Source organism: Anomaloglossus baeobatrachus, chromosome 1, assembly GCF_048569485.1.
Source record: "Anomaloglossus baeobatrachus isolate aAnoBae1 chromosome 1, aAnoBae1.hap1, whole genome shotgun sequence".
In the NCBI taxonomy this organism is placed as follows: domain Eukaryota; kingdom Metazoa; phylum Chordata; class Amphibia; order Anura; family Aromobatidae; genus Anomaloglossus; species Anomaloglossus baeobatrachus.
The window spans coordinates 192,501,462-192,522,230 of NC_134353.1; the positions used below are offsets into that span (position 1 = coordinate 192,501,462).

Consider the following 20,769-nt stretch of genomic DNA (forward strand, 5'->3'; position numbering starts at 1 on the left):
ACTTTGCCTCAGGAATGACACTGTCAGGCAGAGCATGCTCAGTTGGCGAAACACTGGAGTTAGGCTGCGGCTGGGGTAAATCGGCACACAGGAAGGAGCAACTGCGGAAACACTTCGTTCAATTGTGAGGGGAGTCATTGTGGAGTTTGGTGAGGAGTACCGTAACGCCAGTGAGCAGCATCCTGTGCCACAGACCAACATTTTTCCGGTGCTGTCTATACTGTTAACCATGATAGAGCGTAAAGTCTGTATTTATGGCAACTGGACATCACATTACCCGGGTACGGTAGGCTGTGCCCAGACAGTAATGCGTGCACGCAACACTTTGTTTTATTATGAAAACACATATCTGTTCTGGGTAGGACGACTATATAGACAATCACACTTGCTGCCTCTGCACTGTCAAATTGTCACGTACAGTTTAAATCATAGAGGGACAGCGACACATGTTTGCATTGAATGTTGCTTTACAAGATTTGCATGACTGTGTTGCAGAGCTGTGTGGTTTGCATTCACACTGTTATCATCTGCCTTATCTGTGAGGCTTCAGCTAACAAGGGTATTCAGGGTGGGTGATGTGTTTTGTCTATGTTTAGGTAGATAACTGGGAAGCTCTTGTGATGCGCCACTAGTAAGTTGTCTTCGCGCGCACACACATACACACACACAAACACACAATTACTGCTGCTACGCAGAGGGCTTACCAAGCAGTAGGCAACTGAATAGATTGTTCTATTATTTCAATTTAATGCATGGTTCTTATTGTTTGTTTTTCAGAAAGTGAAACAATCATTTATGAACCCAACTGCATACAGTGCTTTTCATGTTGCGTAGTTTTGCTGCATACTGGGGAGCCCACCAAATACAAGACTTAAAATGAAGCATAAGTCGCAATGAGAATTTCACTGTGCTACAATGCGGCCTAGCGGGGCTGTGCAACCACCGCCTGCCCCATCACGTGCATTTGCGTGCTCTTCATCCTCTGTGACTGTGGGGACAGCAGTCACACATGCTTTTTCACACTGAACTTCTACCCCATTACCCGTAAGCGGGAGTGTGATTGCCAGGTCGTCACTTGTTTTGTAAGTGCAAACAGATGTTATTGTTGAGCTGTCAGACATCGAGAGAACCACCATTGGATGAAGGAAACATTATATCCACACCTGCACCTTCGTCACAGATTGGCTGGACTACCTGCAGTTAATAATTACGTTCCACAAATGGAAAGGAGTGAAGAATGCACATGTGTTGTACCTTGCTTGGCAGCAAACGAACAATAACTTAGTATTCCAGACAATTTTATGATGGTAGAAAAGGAGTCAGCTCTTTGGGCAAATAAAATAGCGTGGCAAAAGTGGGCAGGTGAGTACAGTGGCCGTGTTCTGTGGGTACCAGGACAGTAAGAGAAGCCTCACTTTTTATTCCTCCTAATGATGAAATGTAGCAAGGAATTCCATCAATTTGCTATAAAAATAGAGTAGCTAAATGAGCAGGAGGGTGTAATACAGAGTTGCTGGAAATAGCTTGGCACCTGTGGGGCACAAATGGAGTACAACAGCCACTTTTTGTATGCCACTAAGTTGCAGCATTTTTTGCTATTATTATAGCTTATTAAAAACAGAGCAGGAGGATGTCATGCAGAGGTGCTGCAAATAGCTTTGTACCAGTGGGACACTAATGGAAGTCCAACAGCCACTTCTTGTATGCCACTAAGTTGCAGCATTTTTTGCTATTATTATAGCTTTTAAAAACAGAGCAGGAGGGTGTAATGCAGAGGTGCTGTAAATAGCTTGGCACCTGTGGGGCACAAATGGAGTACAACAGCCACTTTTTGTATGCCACTAAGTTGCAGCAGTTTTTGCTATTATAATGGCTTAGTAACAATGAGTTTGAGTGTGCAATGCAGAGGTGCTGCACATAGGTTTGCACCAGTGGGAAACTAATGGAAGTCCAACAGCCACTTTTAGGATGCCACTAAGTTTACTCAGTGTTTGCTAGTATAATGGCTTAGTAACAATGAGTTTGAGTGTGCAATGCAGAGGTGCTGCACATAGATTTGCACCAGTGGGACACTAATGGAAGTCCAACAGCCACTTTTAGGATGCCACTAAGTTTACTCAGTGTTTGCTAGTATAATGGCTTAGTAACAAGGAGTTTGAGTGTGCAATGCAGAGGTGCTGCACATAGATTTGCACCAGTGGGGCACTAATGGAAGTCCAACAGCCACTTTTAGGATGCCACTAAGTTTACTCAGTGTTTGATAGTATAATGGCTTAGTAACAATGAGCTTGAGTGTCCAAAGGGCAGGAGGGTACAGTGGCAGGGTTGTGGGTCTGGACAGAGGAAAGGAGGCCTGCCTTTCTATCCCTCCTAATGGGGAAATGCAGCGAGGAAATCCCTGACCTTAGCTACACAGACGCTGTCATCTTGTGTAGCTCTTAAAATCTGTTTTCACGGACCTGACTGTCACCTATGGCTCTGACCCTGCCGGTATTAGCCCTTAAAAGGACTAATAGAAACTTCTATCCCTATTCTGTATAGCGCTGTGTATAGAGCGTACACAGCAGTATCGGAGACAGGAGCTACGCCAGCGGTGACTGACACCAAGACGCAGAAGGCAGATAATGGCGTGCTGGAGGAAAATGTCCGTTTTTATAATGCAGAGACATGTGACATGGACATCCTATCACACATGCCGTTGCTTCTCTGGCTAAAAGTCCACTTAGCTGTGTGTGTGTCTGGGATTGGCTGACATGCTGGCCCGCCCCACTACACGCGCGCGCTTAGGGAAGGAAGACAAGGAAAAAAAAAATGGCGATCGCCATTATCCAAACAGCAGTGATCTGAATGTGCTGTTCCCGCACACTATACACTGAAATTTCATAATAGTGTGAGTCACAGAGTGACTTACACTATTGCAGCGGAAAGCCAGATAGTAATTAGCCGGTCTTTTTGCTGCTAGAACCGTTCTCGAACGTATCTAGAACTAGTGAGCTTTAGCAAAAAGTCGAGTTCTATTTCGATCTAGAACAGCCCCCAAAATCACTCGAGCCGCGAACTGGAGAACCTCGAACCGCGAACCGCGCTCAACTCTAGTGATCACTGCAGCCAATCACTGGCCTCAATAGACTCGGGCCGCCTACCTGGGCAGCACCTCTGAGCTCAGTAGCCTTCTCTATTGTCTCTGCTTACCGATTACTTTAAAATCAGATCTGTTACATTGATGAAATAGAATGTTTTTCCTTATTTTGTGCCTTAATGACATTTGTTGGCAATATGTATCTAAAAATGAGAATCTGATTCTGTATGCTGCAATTTTTTTAATCACATTCTGGCTGCATTTGTCCATCTTTTAAATCTTTCAAATGATTGGGGCCCTCAACTATAACAGGTTCAGTGTTCAGACTGATTTCTGGATACTGTTTATATGGACTAAAAATACATGAGAAAATTGACTGTGTGAATAAGGCCTTAGGCGGGCTTTGTACGTTGTGACATCGCAAGCCGATGCTGCGATGTCGCACGCGATAGTCCCCGCCCCCGTCGCAGCAGCGATATCTTGTGATTCCTGGCGTAGCGAACATTATCGCTACGCCAGCTTCACATGCACTCACCTGTCCTGCGACGTCGCTCTGGCCGGCGTTCCGCCTCCTTCCTAAGGGGGCGGGTTGTACAACGTCAGAGCGACGTCACACGGCAGGTGGCCAATCAAAGCAGAGGGGCGGAGATGAGCAGGATGTAAACATCCCGCCCACCTCCGTCCTTCCGCATAGCAGGTAGGAGATGATCCTCGCTCCTGCGGCTTCATACACAGCGATGTGTGCTGCCGCAGGAATGAGGAACAACATCGTACCTCTCGCGGCAGCGTAATTTTGAAAAAGTCGGAGCCTACACCGATGATACGATAACGACACTTTTGCGCTCGTTAATTGTATCATCTAGGATTTACACACTACGATGTCGAAAGTGACGCCGGATGTGCGTCACTTTCGATTTGACCCCACCGACATCGCACATGCGATGTTGCAACGTGTAAAGCTGCCCTTAGAGCAGTAATGGCAAACCTTTTGAGCTTGGTGTGTCAAAACGCATAAAAAAAGAACAGAACTTGTGGTGGTGGTCACTTCTACCAAAATCCATAATTTTGCAATGTACAAAAAGTTATAATTTTAATATATGTACTGTATTTATTAATAAAGCAAAAACAAATAGTTGTTTACCTTACTTGCTTAGTGTCTTTTTTTGTTGCTGAATTTTATTGGCTAAATCTTCAATTGATGATTGGTATTTCGCACACTTCAAGCCAAACCAAGCCCCCTCCCTCCCCCAAGCAGTGATTATTTTCTGCCCATCCCTTACAATCAGCAGTCATTATCTCCTCTCCCCCTACCCCAGCTGTCATTATCTCCTCTCCCCCAGGACTCATTATCTCCTCTCCCCCTCCCTCCCCCCACCAGTCATTATCTCCTCTCCCCCTCTCTTCCCCCCAGCAGTCGTTATCTCCTCTCCCCCTCCAGCAGTCATTATCTTCTCTCTTCTTTGTCCCCCAGCAGACATTATCTCCTCCCCCTCTCTCCCCCCTGCAGTCATTATCTCCTCTACCCCTCTCTCCCCAGCAGTCATTATCTCCTCTCCCCCTTCTCTCCAGCAGTCATTATCAACTCTCCCACTCTAGCAGTCATTATCTTCTCTCTTCCTCCTCCCTCCAGCAGTCATTAATTCCCCCCCCCCCTCTCTCACCCCAGCAGCCATTATCTCCTCTCCTCCTTCTCTCCAGCAGTCATTATCTCCTCTCCCCCTCCAGCAGTTATTATCTTCTCTCTTCCTCCCCCCCAACAGTCATTATCTTCTCTCCCCCTCTCTCACCCCAGCAGTCATTATCTCCTCTCCCCCTTCTCCCCAGAACTGATTATCTCCTCTCCACCCCAGCAGTCCTTCCCAGTATCCCACACCAAAATTTTTATAACATATCCTGACTGAGCGCTACTAAACCAGATTCCGACTGGCAGCAGAGCAGCAATCTATAAATGTGTTGATGGATGGACTTACTGCAGCAGCAACCCTGGCACAATGTAATACTGCATAGTGGCAGCCTGCAATGATGCCTGTCTTCTTGCTCTGCTCTGGTGGGTTAGACAGAGGAGTGTTATGTACTGCGTGGTACGTAAGTATGCCTCACTCCGGACTCTGATTGAAGATACTAAACAGATTAGTTAAATCACCGGCAGCCACATCCCAATCTACAAGACAAGCTGAGGCTGTCGGTGATTTAACTAGAACTGTCATTTCTGAACAGTTTAGGGCCACGCATGCAGTTCTAGTTAAATCACCGGCGGACGCAACTTGTCTTATAGATCGGGATGCGTCCGCCTGCCCCTGCCGCATGTGTCAGCAAAAATGGCTTGGCGTGTGACCTCTGACACACGTGTCATAGGTTAGCCATCACTGCCTTAGAGTAAAACTGGTTGGAAATGTTTTCCATCTTTTCAGGCTGATGTGTGTACTTGAGATTAGTCTAAGTAAAGCATTCCGGAAGTCCTTGGGCAATTGCCCCATCTGCCTTCCAATATTGTCCGGCATCCATACTGTATATTTCACTATTTATTTTATTTTTTGCTCTAAATATCAGAGATTGTAAGCACTGCCCACATGAAAGAATTTGCAGATTATCTGCACTCAAGAGCTCACACTGTTAAAATATAATTTAAAATTGAGAACATGTGTTTTGCCTCAGGATACAGACTCATATGTATCATTCACTTTGTTTTTGCTTTTCCAAAATAAGAGCTGATCCAATGTCTGTTCAATATCCAGCAGGTACAAGAAAAGACAATCACATTAGGGTAATTCAATTCTCCAGCAAATATAAGAGACGACAATCACATTCATCTAATACAATTCTTATGGATAAGATTTGTATTTCTTTATGCATGGGCGGCACTTTGGCTCAATGGTTAGCCCTGCAGTCTTGCAGCACTGGGGTCCTGGGTTCAAGTCCCACCAAGGACACCATCTGCCAGGAGTTCGTATGTTCTCCCTGTGTTTGTGTGGGTTTCCTAGAGGTACTCTGGTTTCCTCCCACACTCCAAAAACATACTCATAGGGAACCTAGATTGTGAGCCCCAATGGGGAAAGTGTTGCCAATGTATGTAAAGCGCTGTGGAATTAACAGCGCTATATAAATGAATACATACTATTATTTATGTTTAATACAGTGCATCAATTAGACATAACATTAAAATCAATGACAGCGGAAAAGAAAAACATTGATTGTCTTGTTGCAATGGTGTCTATCACTGGTGGGATGTATGAGGCACCACAATCAGTTCTTGAATTTGATGTGTTTTTAGCTGGAAAATGTACAGTGCAAGGATATGACCTACACTGATAAGGGCCAAATGATGTCTACATTACTGGGCCAGATCGTCTGAAAATGTAGGTTTTGTCAAGCATTCATGGTACACAGCGGTTAGCATTACCTACAAAAAATAGGCCTGAGAGGAACAACCTGTGAACTAGCAACAGGGCCACGGTTATCCGCTTGTCAAAACTACATGTGGGTAGCAAAGTGTAGCCCGCTTAGTTTAACCACTTCACGAACAGCCGATTTTGCGCTTTCCATTTTTTTTTTTTGCCATTCTTCTTCCAAGAGATGTAACCTTTTTATTTTTCAGTCAATCTGATCATGTGAGGGCTAATTTTTTTGCAGAACAAGCTGTACTTTTAAAGGAAATCCCGAGTTTTACCATATAGTGTACTGGAAAACGGCAAAAAAATTCCAAATACAGAAAAAATGCAAAAAAATTGCAATTTCACTATTGTTTTGGAGATATTTTATTCACTGTGTTCACTATATGGTAAAAGTAATGTGTTGGTTTGATGCCTGAGGTCGGTGCGAGTTTGTAGATACCAAACATGTATAGGTTTACTTTTATCTAAGGGTTTAAAAAAATTCAGAAGTTTGTCTAAAAAAAGTGGTGTACTTTTTGCACCATTTTCCGTGACCCGTAGCGTTCTCAATTTTGGAGATCTATAGCTCCTGGATGGCTTATTTTTTGCGTCTCGGGCTGATGTTTTTAATGGTACCACATTTTTGCACAGATGCTATGTTTTGATCGCCTGTTATTGCATTTTGTGGAAAATATGCGGTGAGCAAAAAACATAAATAAAAACATAAATAAAACAAAATTTTAGCATTTGGAATTTTTTTTGCCGCTAGGCCATTTACCGATCCGATTAATTAATTTTATATTTTTATAGATCGGGCATTTCTAAATGTGACAATATCAAATGTGTGTATATTTTTTTAACTTTTTAATTTTCATTGGGGTGAAACGGGGGTGTTTTGAACTTTTAGGTGTTTTTTTACTAGTACCACTAAGGGGGTATAAGGACCAGCTGTCTGATCGCTCATTCATTTCTCCCTATCAGAGCAGCACTGCTCAGACCGGGAGAAATGATCATCTCTTGTAACAGCCAGTACTTGGCTGTTTCTTACAGGACCTGAGTCATACGAACTACAGGAGTCATCACATGACTCTGTGCTATCATGACAACCTTCAGATCCATGTGATCACGTCACGTGACTTCTGGTGGCGGCCTGTGAGTACAGATCTACCGTGATCACCGTTAACATGGCGCTGTCACGTCTTGACATTGCCATTTAAGGGGTTAGGTAAGGGTGGATAGCGATTCCACTTGTACCTGCGAGGCACACATGTCAGCTGTACAAATCAGTTGACATGTGCGCAGATCCCCACCTGCAGCCCGCAGTAGCAGGTGGGGATTAACACTATGACCGCGGGGAAGTAATATTACTACCCGCGGTCGTTAAAGAGTTAAAGGGAATCTGTCAGTAGGATCAACCCTCTTAAGACATCTATATGGTCATGTAGTTCATAGTAAGTTGAACAAATTATGTCTTCATTTCTGCAATCCAATAGCGCCTACACAAAAACTGAGGAAGCAGTATATAATGTACATTATATACTATTTTCCCAGTACTCTATGCATATCTGGAAGCTGCAGGGTATTGTGTGGGTGTTTTTAGATTGTGTATTTGTGATCCAATGTCTTATTGAAGAGAAATTCACATTTTTGTTAATATGTAAATGAGGTATTAAGATCAATAGCTGAACACAGATCTCCCTGAAAATCTCCCTCCAGTGTTTATTTTAAATGAAAGGGGAAGTTACCATTATGTGAGACATGTAATGACTGACAGTCTACCTTCCTCATCAGTATGTCTCACACTGGTGTCACGCCTCTTTCATTTAAAATAAACTCTGGAGGTAATTTCTCAGGAAGATTGATGACCAGCTCATAGATCTTACAGCTCACTTACATATAAAAAAACCCATGAATTTTCCTAAAATAAAACATCGGATCACAGATATGAAGGTATCATTTTATACAACTGCGTGCCCATATAGACGGCTTAGGAGGGTTGATCCTACTGCAAGATTTGCTTTATTCATCTAGTGGAGCTTTTTTTTAGAACAAATTGTTAAAATACTTAGTGCTAGCAATCATCTAAATATGTGAGATAACACATTGCATTATAGCTTGGTGCACATGGGCTTGTGAAAGCCTATTCCTCAACCAGAGCCATAGCATAGTCAAGCCAGCACTGTCAGTCAAGCAGAAGAAGGGGGAATATAGCCAGAGAGCCAGTGGTTTTTGAAGTGCCCTTATCACACCCAGATTTTTACATTACTGAGAGAGAAGATAAGAGTTGCTACAAATGAGCTTCTATGGAAAGGGAAGGAGGAATTGGAGCAAGTGAGTGAGCGCTTCCATCCTCCTACCTCTTTACATTTAGGCCATGTGCGCACGTTGTGTTTTTTCTTGCGGTTTGATTGCGTTTTAAACTGTACTGTCATTGACAAAATGCATGTGTTTTGCTTACCCAGCAAAGTCTATGATAAATCAGAATTTCCATTCGCATGTTGCTCTTTTTCAGTAGCATTTTATTTGTCAAATATTTGTCAAAATTGTTGCCTAAAAAAAAGCAGCTTGGCACTTCATTGCGTTTTGTGAATATTTTCCACCCATTGAAATGAATGAGGCGTGTCAAAATGCAACCAAAATGTTTAGCTGTGCATTTGCACTGTCTTTTGGTTGCGTTTTAGATGCATTTTTGTTAACAAAAACGCAGGTCACCAACTTTTCTCTTTCTGTCTCTCTTGCTTGCTCTCTGTCTCTCTCCGTTTCATACCCACCGATCACCGATGCGGCACGGCTGTCACACTGCTTCATGGCCTCTCTGCTTCTAAAAGTGCTGGCCGCTCATCAGGCTCATATCGTATTCACTTCACCCGCTCATTAGGCTCATCTCATATTCACTGCTTCCCCTGCCCACCGGCGCCTATGATTGCTTGCATTCAGACATGCCCCCACGCTGAGTGACAGCTGCCAGACTGCAACCAGTCACAGCCGCCACTGGGTCAGTCTATATAGTACAGTACAATAAATAAATAATTTAAAAGAACGTGCGGTCCCCCCAATTTTGATACCCAGCTAAGATAAAGCCTCACAGCTGGGGGCTGGTATTCTTATGTAGCGCCCGTGAGCCACTCAGGGCACTACAAGGAACTGCATCCTCTTGGGGATGCAGGACCTACCCCTGGGATCTGGAGTACCAGTGTCGATACCACCAAAGCACAACTAAAATCCTAGTTCTCCACTCCATACCGGGCATAGAGGGTTAACCATGTAAGGGGATGGTCGACATGGAAAGGAATGAGTCCCTGGGATTAGCCAGCCTAGTGGGAGGGCCAGCAGTCAGTAGAGAGTAGAGAGAAGTGTGGCACACAGGAGAGGTGTGCGGATGTGCCTGAGCTAGGTCCATGCAGCGGTGACCCGGGGGCACAGGAGAGAGGTCGTCAGGTCGGGTACTGGAGATACCGCTGGGACCGGAGCATGCATTGGGGCACAGGGCCCTAGATCAGGTGCCAGTTCTACACGGCTTGATAAATACCTGCCCGGTGAGGACACCTTCACGGACTTCACCAAACCAAATAATCCGGGGGCATCAGCAGTAAACTAGGATCGGGGTTCGGACACTTACCTCCCCACAGGGTCTGCACTGCCCGCCGTACGGAGAAGGAGACTGTACCCCAAAAGGGACAGTCGGGCCCCAAACGCTCCAGGCTACGGGGACCTAACCAACAGAGAGTGCCGGGGACAGAGCAACCTGGATCACTACATTGGCACTGATACTCCAAGGGACCTGAACCAGCAACTCCTAGGTGCAAGTGAGTAGAGACCGTTACAGACAACCTGGTGTGGTCTCTGTTATTATCCCTCATCATCTCCTAGGCACGGCCCTACTTGCGGTTCTCTATCCTTAACCGCAACCCGCAGGTGTCGTCTCATGACATTAACTCTTATCACCCCTGTAAATACCCCCTTTTACAAAAGAAGCCCCAGGGCTTGGGACCAGGTAACAACCACCAGAGTGACATTTCTGTTTGCAACCGCCTGGGACCGAGTACCCCCTTCCCTGGCCGTGACACTTAGACTGGTGAAACTCACGTTATTGGGAGCCCCCAGCCTAAAAATATCAGCCCACAGCCACCCGGAATTATTACATCCATTAGATGCGACAGTCCCGGAGAATGAACTCGGGTGAACCTCTGACGTCACAGTTGCGGGCCCTGCACTTCTGCTTGTGCTGTGGCACTGACATCAGAGGCTTACCAAAGTTAATTCTCATTGCGTGGCTTTTTTTCTGTCTGCTGTCAGTCCTGCTCTATGGTGCTGCTGTGATAGGATAGGGATGTAGCAGAGCTGAATCGCCTTGGGACCTCATGTGGATTACTTCAGACCTGCAGGGGTGTTTAGGGGTAAACAAAGTGGTGAAAAAGGCTTTTTTTGTATTTTATTCTAAATAGAGGATTTTGGGGGTGTATGTGTTTATTTACTTTCCCTTACAGATTAATGATGAGGGCGGGGTCTCAGAGATGACTGCCATCACTAATCCAGGACTTTATGGCTGCTGTGGGCTGCCATGAACTCCTTGTTACCTCGATTGCCACCGCACCACGGCAACGGGAAGAGGCGGGTCCAGCGCCAGAATTGGTGAATCTTATGGATGTGCCACTTCTGGGGCGGCTGTGGGCTCCTATTATTAGTCTGGAAAGGGCCAAATAACAATGGGCCTTCCCACCCTAATAATATTAGCCTCCAGTTGTCTGCTGCACCTTGGCTGGTTTTAGAAAAATGGGGGGACCCCATGCCATTTATTTTTTTTTTTAAATAAATCAAATAAAAAAAGTGTGGGATCCCCTCTATTTTATCTAACCAGCCAAGGTACAGCACACAGCTGCTGTTCCTGTGCTGTATATAAAAAATGGGGGGGACCGAACATAATTTTTTTAGCAAAAAAAATAAAAAACAGCTGTCTAAGCTAGCTATCCCTCTATCAAGCTATTCTGTTATTTCTTTCTATCTATTCTTTATGTTCTTTCTTATTATCTTTTCTATGTTCTTTCTGTCTATTCTATATGTTCTTTCTATCTATCTATTCTTTCTATCTATTTCTTCTATATATCTATCTATTCTAGCTATCTGTCAATTATCCTATCCTATCATTTTTTATTTCGCCTTTAAAAAATGCACTGACAAAAACGCATCGACAACGCATCAAAAATGCATAAAAACGCATCCGTTTTTACCACTTTTTTTGTCAAACGTAGTGTTTACAGTCGTCAAGTCTGCCAGAGAGTGCATTTTTTTTGTCAAATCAAGAACGCAGTGTGCGGACATACCCTTATCAAGAATCTACCCCCATCCTGCCTTTTTTGAGCCAGGCATTTCATTCGTATTGCTCCTCATATACCATTGTCTGAATTGATCAGACCTCAGTCATCTGCTCCTATCTATATTGAGGTCGGTTGACACAAGGTGAGGTTTTATATTAGAGTTTAGGACCATCCTGATTGTGGTACACCTTGTCGTGATGGGATGGCTTTTATGCATCTTTTGATAAAACAGTGTTAATATGTACCCTATGTTATTTATATGTACTATTACTATTGACTTACTTGGGGGTGTATGCTCATTTTGTTAAGTTTTGTCTTTTAAATAGCCATAGTAGTGTGTACATTGTCTTATACGCTGCATGTATACCATCCTATGCTCCTGCTCATTTCTTTGGTTTTCCATAGAATCTCATTAGTAACAAGTGCCATTTTCTATCTAAGCAATGTAAAAATTTGTCTCCACTGAATACAGATATTAACCACAAATTGAAAATTTTGAGATTGAAAGATCAGTCCTTGATTTCTCTGATAAGGTATATTACAAAGTTGTACAATTGATTTATGAGATAAAGATTAAAACAATGGCTACTTCACCCTCATTTGCATATGAATTAAAACAGTCATTTTTCAGTCAGAGAAGAACAGATTGTATCAGTACAGGTGTGGATAGTGTTGACTAGGGATGATCGAATACCTCAAATATTCGGCTTCGGGAATATTTGCCGAATAGGTCGCTGCTATTCGACAATTCGCGAATATTCGATGCGCAATGTAAGTCTATGGGAAACCCGAATAACAACTATTCGGAACTATTCGGGCTTCCCATAAACTTACATTGCGCATCGAATATTCGCATAGCGGTGACCTATTCATCGGATATTCACGAAGCCGAATATTTGAGGTATTCGATGACCCCTAGTGCTGACAAATTACCTTCAACTGATTAAACCCTCTTTTCTGGCACCTTCTAATGTAAAAAAACAAGTTGTGGCCTAAGTTTTGCTTTGGTAGAGATGTCCTCTAAAACCTTCTATTATGCTAAATTACCATCCAATATCTGATCGCAAGTAACCCTTTTCTAGGAAATTCCAGTAAACCCCATTACAGGAGCTGCACCAATGGGACTATAAGAAGCAATCCACTACGTTTTGGACATTTGAGCTTCATTGAGACATATTAGTGGAATATCTCCAATGAGGGGTTTATGACTAACATTATTCAATGATATCCAGGACTTTTTCAGCAAATTTCAAAGTATTTTAAATAAATGCTTTCTAGATCTGAATATATAGGCTATTGAATTCTTTATAAAGTCAATTATGGAGAGTAACAGCGCACATACACATTTGACTAAAGGCAAACAACTCCACCCATATTGTCGGGACGAGTTCACAGACTAATAAATATGGGGCCTTTCAAAACTGCTTCCCATGACAGATAATGTCAAGGAAAATAAGGATCAGACAGTTTAAATTGTATTCCCTTTTGTTATTCAGGTGATAATCAGCTGCCAGAGCACTCTGACATTGGGTTTTCTGCTCTGTCCTTTGAAGACACATTTCTATGGGTGGAGGTAGGGGGAGATTCTCCATCTAACAGCTATCTAATGTGTATGTAGACCTTAAATGGAATCTTTCACCAGATTTTTGAGTTACAAACTAAAACTAGCATCTTAAGCAACACCTGTGCTGCATTTCATAAAGGTGCATGTTGTCCCCTGAAGACCCCACAAATACCTTTATAAAATCTCCCACCATGTATGCTAACCATTGGGTTCGGTCCGATAGGTGTCCTATTTTGCAGCTTTTGGCTATGTGCACACATTGCATTTTTTTGACCGTTTTACCGCATTTTGGTGCGTTTTTGGCTGCGTTTTGCTGCGTTTTTGCTCACTGCGTTTCTCTGCGTTTTTTTATCAGTGAAAATTGCCATTAAAGATTGTTGAAAAAAAAAAAAGGTCTGATGTCATTTCCTTCTTCCATATGTTCTTCATTCTCCACTAGTGTATGCAGGAGAGCAGACAGCTGCAGAACTACAAGGCTCAGCATGCTCCATCCAGGACTGTATGCTGGAGGGAGAGTCAGGGGGAGCAGACCTACAAGGCTTAGCATACTCCATCCACTAGTGGATGCAGGAGAGAAGACAGCAGCTGCAGAACTACAAGGTTCAGCATCCTCCATCCAATAGTGTATGCAGGAGAGCAGACAGCAGCTGTCGAACTACAAGGCTCAGCATCCTCCTTCCAGGACTGTATGCAGGATTTCTTTGCCCCCCCAAACAAAAAAAAATGACGTGGGCTTCGCCATATTTTTGTATGCTAGCCGGGTACAGCAGGCAGGTATGGGCTTCCCCCAACCCCCAGCTGTCTATTTGTACCCGGCTGGGAAGCAAAAATATAGGGAAGCCCTTTTTTTTTAATTATTTCATGAATTTCATGAAATAATTAAAAAAAAAAAATGACGTGAGCTTTGCCTAATTTTTGTGTCCAGCCAGGTACAACTAGGCAGCTGGGGATTGGAATCCTCAGCGCAGGGTGCCCAAGCTTTCTGGGCACCCCCGCTGCGAATTGCAGTCTGCAGCCACCCCAGAAAATGGCGCTTTCATAGAAGCGCCATCTTCTGGCGCTGTATCCAACTCTTCCAGCTGCCCTGATGCCAGGTGGCTCGCTGGGTAATAATGGGATTAGGGCTAGCTGTATATTATCAACCGGCCCTAAGCCCGAAATTCATGGTGTCATGCCAATATTAGACATGGCCACCATTAATTTCTAGTAAAGATAAAAAAAAAACACAACACACAGAAAAATATTTTTATTAGAAATAAAACACAACACAATTAGTGACTCCATCTTTATTGAAATAAAGAACCCCCCTCCGCAGTAATCCTGGGTCAAGGGTCCCGCACCGTCCAATCCGGATCCAATATCATCTGATCAGTTTGCTGGAAGGCAAAGCGATCAGATGATGTGTCAGGTTCAAGGCCTGAATCACATGACACATCAGCTGATTGTATAAAAGCAGTTTATACAATCAGCTGATGCATCAGTGCAAAAAAAAACCAAACACTTCTGTGCAGCGTCGGACTGGCTACTGGAGGTATCTCCAGTAATGCCAGGCCTGGAGTCAGGTACCTGCAATGCACTCCGGACTCTCACCTGAGCTCCAGACTGCAGCCGAGACTGTACAGCGAGCGAGCGCCGAGTGACTGATTCCCCGGCACTTGCGGCTCAGTTCATGACAGCTGCAGACATCCCGGGCTAATCTCCGGTGCTCTCACCTGAACTCTGGAGATCACCCCGGCCTGTCTGCAGCTGTCATGAACTGACTGCAAGCACCGGGGAATCTGTCACTCGGCGGTAAAATATGGCGTCACCGCGAGACTTACGATCAGCTGATGCGTCAGGTGACTGCATCAGGTGATCACCGCCAGGTCCTCACGGCCAGGTCATGCAGGTATCGTACGTGCCTGGGAGCCGACACACAGCCGTAGCGGGGGTGGTGGGACCGGGAGAGGAGCTGGGAGCGGACATGGCACCGGGAGTCTGCAGACAGGTGAGTATGACATTTTTCTACTGTTCACTTTTGCTTTAGCAGCCGCTTCCACCTCCTGCACGGGAGCGGACATGGCACCGGGTGGGAAATGGAAGCGGCGGTGACGGTACCGGGAGGATTCACGCTTTTGTGTTTACTGACCGAAGGAATCCTCTTCCTGTACATGTCACTTTACTACCCACCCCTTGCGTTTATAGCTACGTTTTTAGTAATAACAACGCACCAAAACGCAGCTATATTTGCAATTTGCTGTTTTCATTACGTTTTTGAACATCTCATTGAACTCAATGGGTGGAAAACGCAGTGAAAAACACAAAAATAATTGACATGCTGCGGTTTTGTGGGCACCACAAAAATGCAGCTAAAAAAACCCGCTGTGTGCAGACAGCAAAAATGAAAACTCATAGACTTTGCTTGGGAAGCAAAGTCATGCAGTTTTCTGAGCAAAAACGCACCCGAAAAACGCACTGTGTGAACTTACCCTTTGTCCGTCCTTTTGGCACTGATTACCTTCCTCCTTTGTTTACTGTTGATGATGCCTCCATGCAGAGAGAGTTCTTTGCACTGCAGATGTGATAGCTCATACGTACAATGTAAATCCCAGAAACTCAGCGTGCCTATCCCTAGTTAGGCAAGGATCTATCTAGCTGTTAATCAACATGATGTTAACAGTGGTCCCATCAAGAGAGCAGAGAGGAAAAGAAGAAACTGCTTTGTCGATGACATCAAAGGAAGTGGGAAATTTGCAGTTTGGAGCAGGTGTCCTTTTGTTGCCAATGTTCGTACATTTTTATGAAAGAGAAGCATGCTGAAGAAAGAAAATCACGGACTATCATATTAGATTATCTATACCTTCTTAAAGAGGTCCAACCATTAGGATTTTGCAATATGAACTAAAGGCAGTACCATACTGGCACTAAGTTGCTGAATCCAGGAATACCTGTTGTAGAAAGATTCGATGCTTGGTTGCAGAAATATCTTTAACCCCTTCACGATTGGCCGATTTTGTTTTTTGCGGGGTTTTTTCGCCATTCTTCTTCTGAGAGACATAACTTTTTTATTTTTCAGTCAATCTGGTCTTGTGATGGCTCATTTTTTGTGGAACGAGCTGTACTTTTAAATGAAATCATGAGTTTCACCATATAGTGTACTGGAAAACAGCAAAAAAATTCCAAATGCAGAAAAATTGCAAAAAAGTGTGATTGCACTATTGTTTTTGAGATATTTTATTCACTGTGTTCCCTATGTGGCAAAACTGATGTGTTAGTGTGATGCCTGAGGTTGGTATGGGTTCGTAGGCACTAAACATGTATAAGTTTACTTTTATCTAAAGGGTTAAAAAAAATCAGAAGTTTGTCCGTAAAAGTGCCGTACATTTTGCATCATTTTCTGCGACCCATAGCGTTCTTATTTTTTGGGTTCTATGGCTCAGTGACAGCTTATTTTTGCATCTTGAGCTGACGTTTTTAACGGTACTATGTTTACGCAGATGCTACCGATGTTACTGATCAGATTAGTTGATTTTATATTTTCATAGATCGGGCATTTGTGAACGCGGCGATACCAAATGTGTGTGTTGTATGTATGTATTTATATGTATATATTTTTTTTAACCCTTTTAATTTTCAATGGGGCAAAACTGGAGTGATTTCAACTTTTTTTTTTTTATTTTTTAATTTTTAAAAACTTTTTTTTAAACTTTTTTTTATATTACTAGGTCCCCTAGGGGACTATGATGATCAGCAGTCTGATCACTCATTCATTTTTCCCAATCACAGCAGCATCGCTCAGACCGGGAGAAATGATCATCTCTTGTAACAAGCAGCACTCAACTGTTTCTTACAGAATCTGAGTCATGTGAACATAGGAGTCATCACATGATGCTGTGCTACCATGACAACCAACGGATTCACGTGATCACGTCACGTGACTTCTGGTATCGGGCGGTGAGTGCGGAACTACCGCAATTGCCATTAATATGACGCTGCTACATCTTGTCAGCTCCATTTAAGGGGTTAAAAGGCCCGGGAGGATTGAGATTTCACTCGTGCTTGGCAGCACACATGTCAACTGCATAAATCAGCTGAGATGTGTGCGGAGATTAACACTATGACCGCTAGGACGTAACTTTACTGCCCGCGGTCGTTAAGGGGTTAATCAAAGTTGCAGAAATGCACTGCACTTTGATTTATGGGTGCAATGGGGGCGGGCCTTTGTGGGTCGGGTCCTCGCTGCAAAGTCCTCTTCCGGTGTCATCCATAACGTGTCTCCTTTTCTTTATTTGAAAAGTGACACCATTGCTGTTGTTGGCGGTGCGTGCGCATTGACAGATTAATTCTGTCTGCAATAAAATGGCAAACTATTTTATTGAAGACACTGCAGTAAAGACTATGAGAGGCATCGGCGCATGCGCAGATATTTTTTTCTTTACATCTGCGCAAGCACTCCTGCTGCTCATAGTGATCACCACAGTGTCTTCAATAAAATGGCACTGGAGATCGTTGTTCACCCATGCTTGGACTCTGGCGCTACTTAAATGTAGACAGAATTACTTTGTTCATGCGCATGTACCACCGCAAACAGCAATGGTGGTGCAGCGCGATATTCAAATAAAAAAGGGGGCACGTCATAGAGGACACTGGACGAGAACTTGACAGCGAGGACTCGAACCACAAAGGCCCACCCCCGTTGCTCTTGTCATTCAAAGTGCAGTGCATTTCTGCAACGTTAATTAAAGATATATCTGCAACCAAGCATCAGATCTTTCTACAACAGGTATGCCTAGTGTAACACCTGCCTGAATCCACAGACTCAGATGGGATGTAATGGACAGGCTAGAGGGAAGCCACTCACCAAGCTTGACCCCTAGAACCCTGAAACTCCCCAATCCCTATACAGGGATTTGGAATTAAATAGGGCCCTGGAGATCACTACCTGTGGTTGGAGGCAGTCCGATGAGAGTAGTAGTCAGTCAGGGTCAAATCAGGAATTGCAGAACAGGGACAGAATCGGCAGACAAGGATGTAATCAGAACACAAAGCAGAGGTCAAATCCGGATCGGGCAGCGAGGTACAAAAACAGCTGGCAGGAGGGTAGTCAGAAAACACGCAGAAGTCAGCACACAGGAATCACTAAACAGAATAGGGCGGACCAGGAGCCAGGAAATCAGAACTATCTCTGGCAGAGGTCAGCAGACAGGAGGGGAATTAAGAAGGGTGCGGTGTCTTCCCATTGGCTGTAGCTGAATGATGGCAACTTCAACTGGAAGACACATGCCACCCACAGTCAGCCAGTGGTACTGCAGATCCCAAGATAACCCAGCCCAGTGGATGATTGGAGCCTGTGCCCACCGATGCCGCTGGCATCGACTCCTCTCCCATCACCAGCACCATCCACAGCAGGAACACGGCGTTGCCTGGCGATCGGAGCAGAAGTCGCAGGAGCGGACTCCGGTGGTGACGTAACACCTGGATTCAGCATATTACTGCCTGTATGGCACTGATTTTAGTGCATATTGCAAAATCCTCGTGCTTGGCCTTCTTTAAACTGTGAGATGTATAATATTGCATATTTGCGTAATAAACACTGATATAGAGCACAGACATCTTGAAGTTTATCTATTATGGACTCAAAGGGTCTCATATGCCATATAATGATTACTGCAGAGAAAATTACATTGATAGGTGCACAATGCCACTGCCATGTGTCTTTGCCATTTGTTGCTGTTTAAACTTATCTAAACTGATTTTCTTCAGTGTAATTCCTGCAGATCTGAACAACACAAGGGATATGGCCCCTGACATAAGTAGAAGATATATGCTTCATTCTTTTATATATCTCTAGAAGAACATGGTGTTCATAAAACAAACAAGCTCCTGATATCTTATACCCTAGGGCTACTGCATCGATAAGAGCTTGTACTGCTTCTCCGTGTATGCGGAGACATTGTGATGTCAGGTCGAACAGAATGTAGTTTTCAGTTAAATATATTTACGATTTGTAATTCTGAACTATTGCATATGAAACCAAATGTGGAAATATCACAGATTATATACGAGAGACGATTAACAGGAGGTGAAATCATAAATTGTTTATACACACACAGTTATCTGAGCAGCAGGAAGATTAGCAATGGAGTCAGCAAGGCTGAAAAATTGCGAGACGTATTATGTACTTGTGTTTTATAACATCAGTTATATGAACATGGTAACAAGAGAAGCCTTAATTCACATTATGATTTATATTGCTTGGATGTGAAAGATATATTACATGTGTAGACAGTGAATTGTGCTGTTATATAACTTAGAAAAAATTATCACTGACTCCCAGAATTATGTGTCTGGTATGCTATAGACAGAAACAAGAATGTTACTACTTCCCATACGAGGTTCCTTTGATTTACATCATGGTACCAAGTGTGTAATATCTAAAAAACGTTTTTCATTAAGACTTAAATTTTAACCTCTTAACGCATTATCACATGCATGTACATGACTGTGTGTGGAGATGAGGTCAGGATGCAGCTGTTAGCCATTTTACACTGCTGTCAATCTCTAACAATGGCATTTAACAGGAACGCGCCTGTGCTCGTGCTTACCGACTCTCATTGGCGGTCAGAAAGGTAATTGTAGGGCTCCGATGAGTTACTATGCCAGCTGAGGGCAAGCTGAACGCCCCAGTTACTGCTATCCTGGATCTCCGCTGAAGCTCACCTATCCACTGAGCTTCAAAGGAAGCTTATTTACACTATATATTGCAATATTGTGGTATTATATAAGCAAATCGACAATTGCAGGTTCAAGTCACTTAAGGGGAGTCAAGACTAAAAGATAAAGTAAATAAAAAATTGTTAAAAAAAATATATACACAGTGCTTTATATTTGTATCCTGTAAACTTTTCCACATTTTTTTTCAAGTTACACCCACAAAGTTAAGTGTATTTTTATTGGGGTTTTAAGTGATATAGCAACACAAAGTAGCAAGTGTTTGTGAAGAGTAAAGAAAATAACAAATATAAATCTGAAAATTGTGACTTGAATTTATATTCAGCCCCCTGAGTCAATACTTTGAAGGACCACCTTTGGCTGCAATTACTGCTGCAAGTCATTTGGGGTATGTCTCTACCAACTTTGCACATCTAGAGGGTGGAATTTTGGCTCATTCTTCTTTGCAAAATAATTCTAGCTCAGTGAGATTGGACAGAGAGCATCTGTGAACAGCAATTTTCAAGTCTTGCCACAGAGTCTCTCCACAGAATTTAGGTCTGGAGTTTGACTGGGTCATTCAAACACTTGACCGCAATTTCGCCATAGTTTTTAGGCCATATGCGCATGTTGCGTTCAGTTACTTGCAGTTGTAAACGCATCCTGTGGCAGAATTTGCCAATGTCAAATTTGGTTTTGACCACAAAAAGCGCTGATAATACGCATGCGTTTTTATAGCGTTTTTGCTGC

At 43.5% G+C, this 20,769-nt stretch overlaps 1 protein-coding gene across 1 annotated transcript in view; it reads right to left on the minus strand.

The window, feature by feature from the left end:
• RXFP1 (relaxin family peptide receptor 1) overlaps positions 1 to 20,769 on the minus strand; it is a 492,164-nt gene that overhangs the window by 152,354 nt on the left and 319,041 nt on the right. The gene's annotated exons all lie outside the window — the stretch shown is intronic.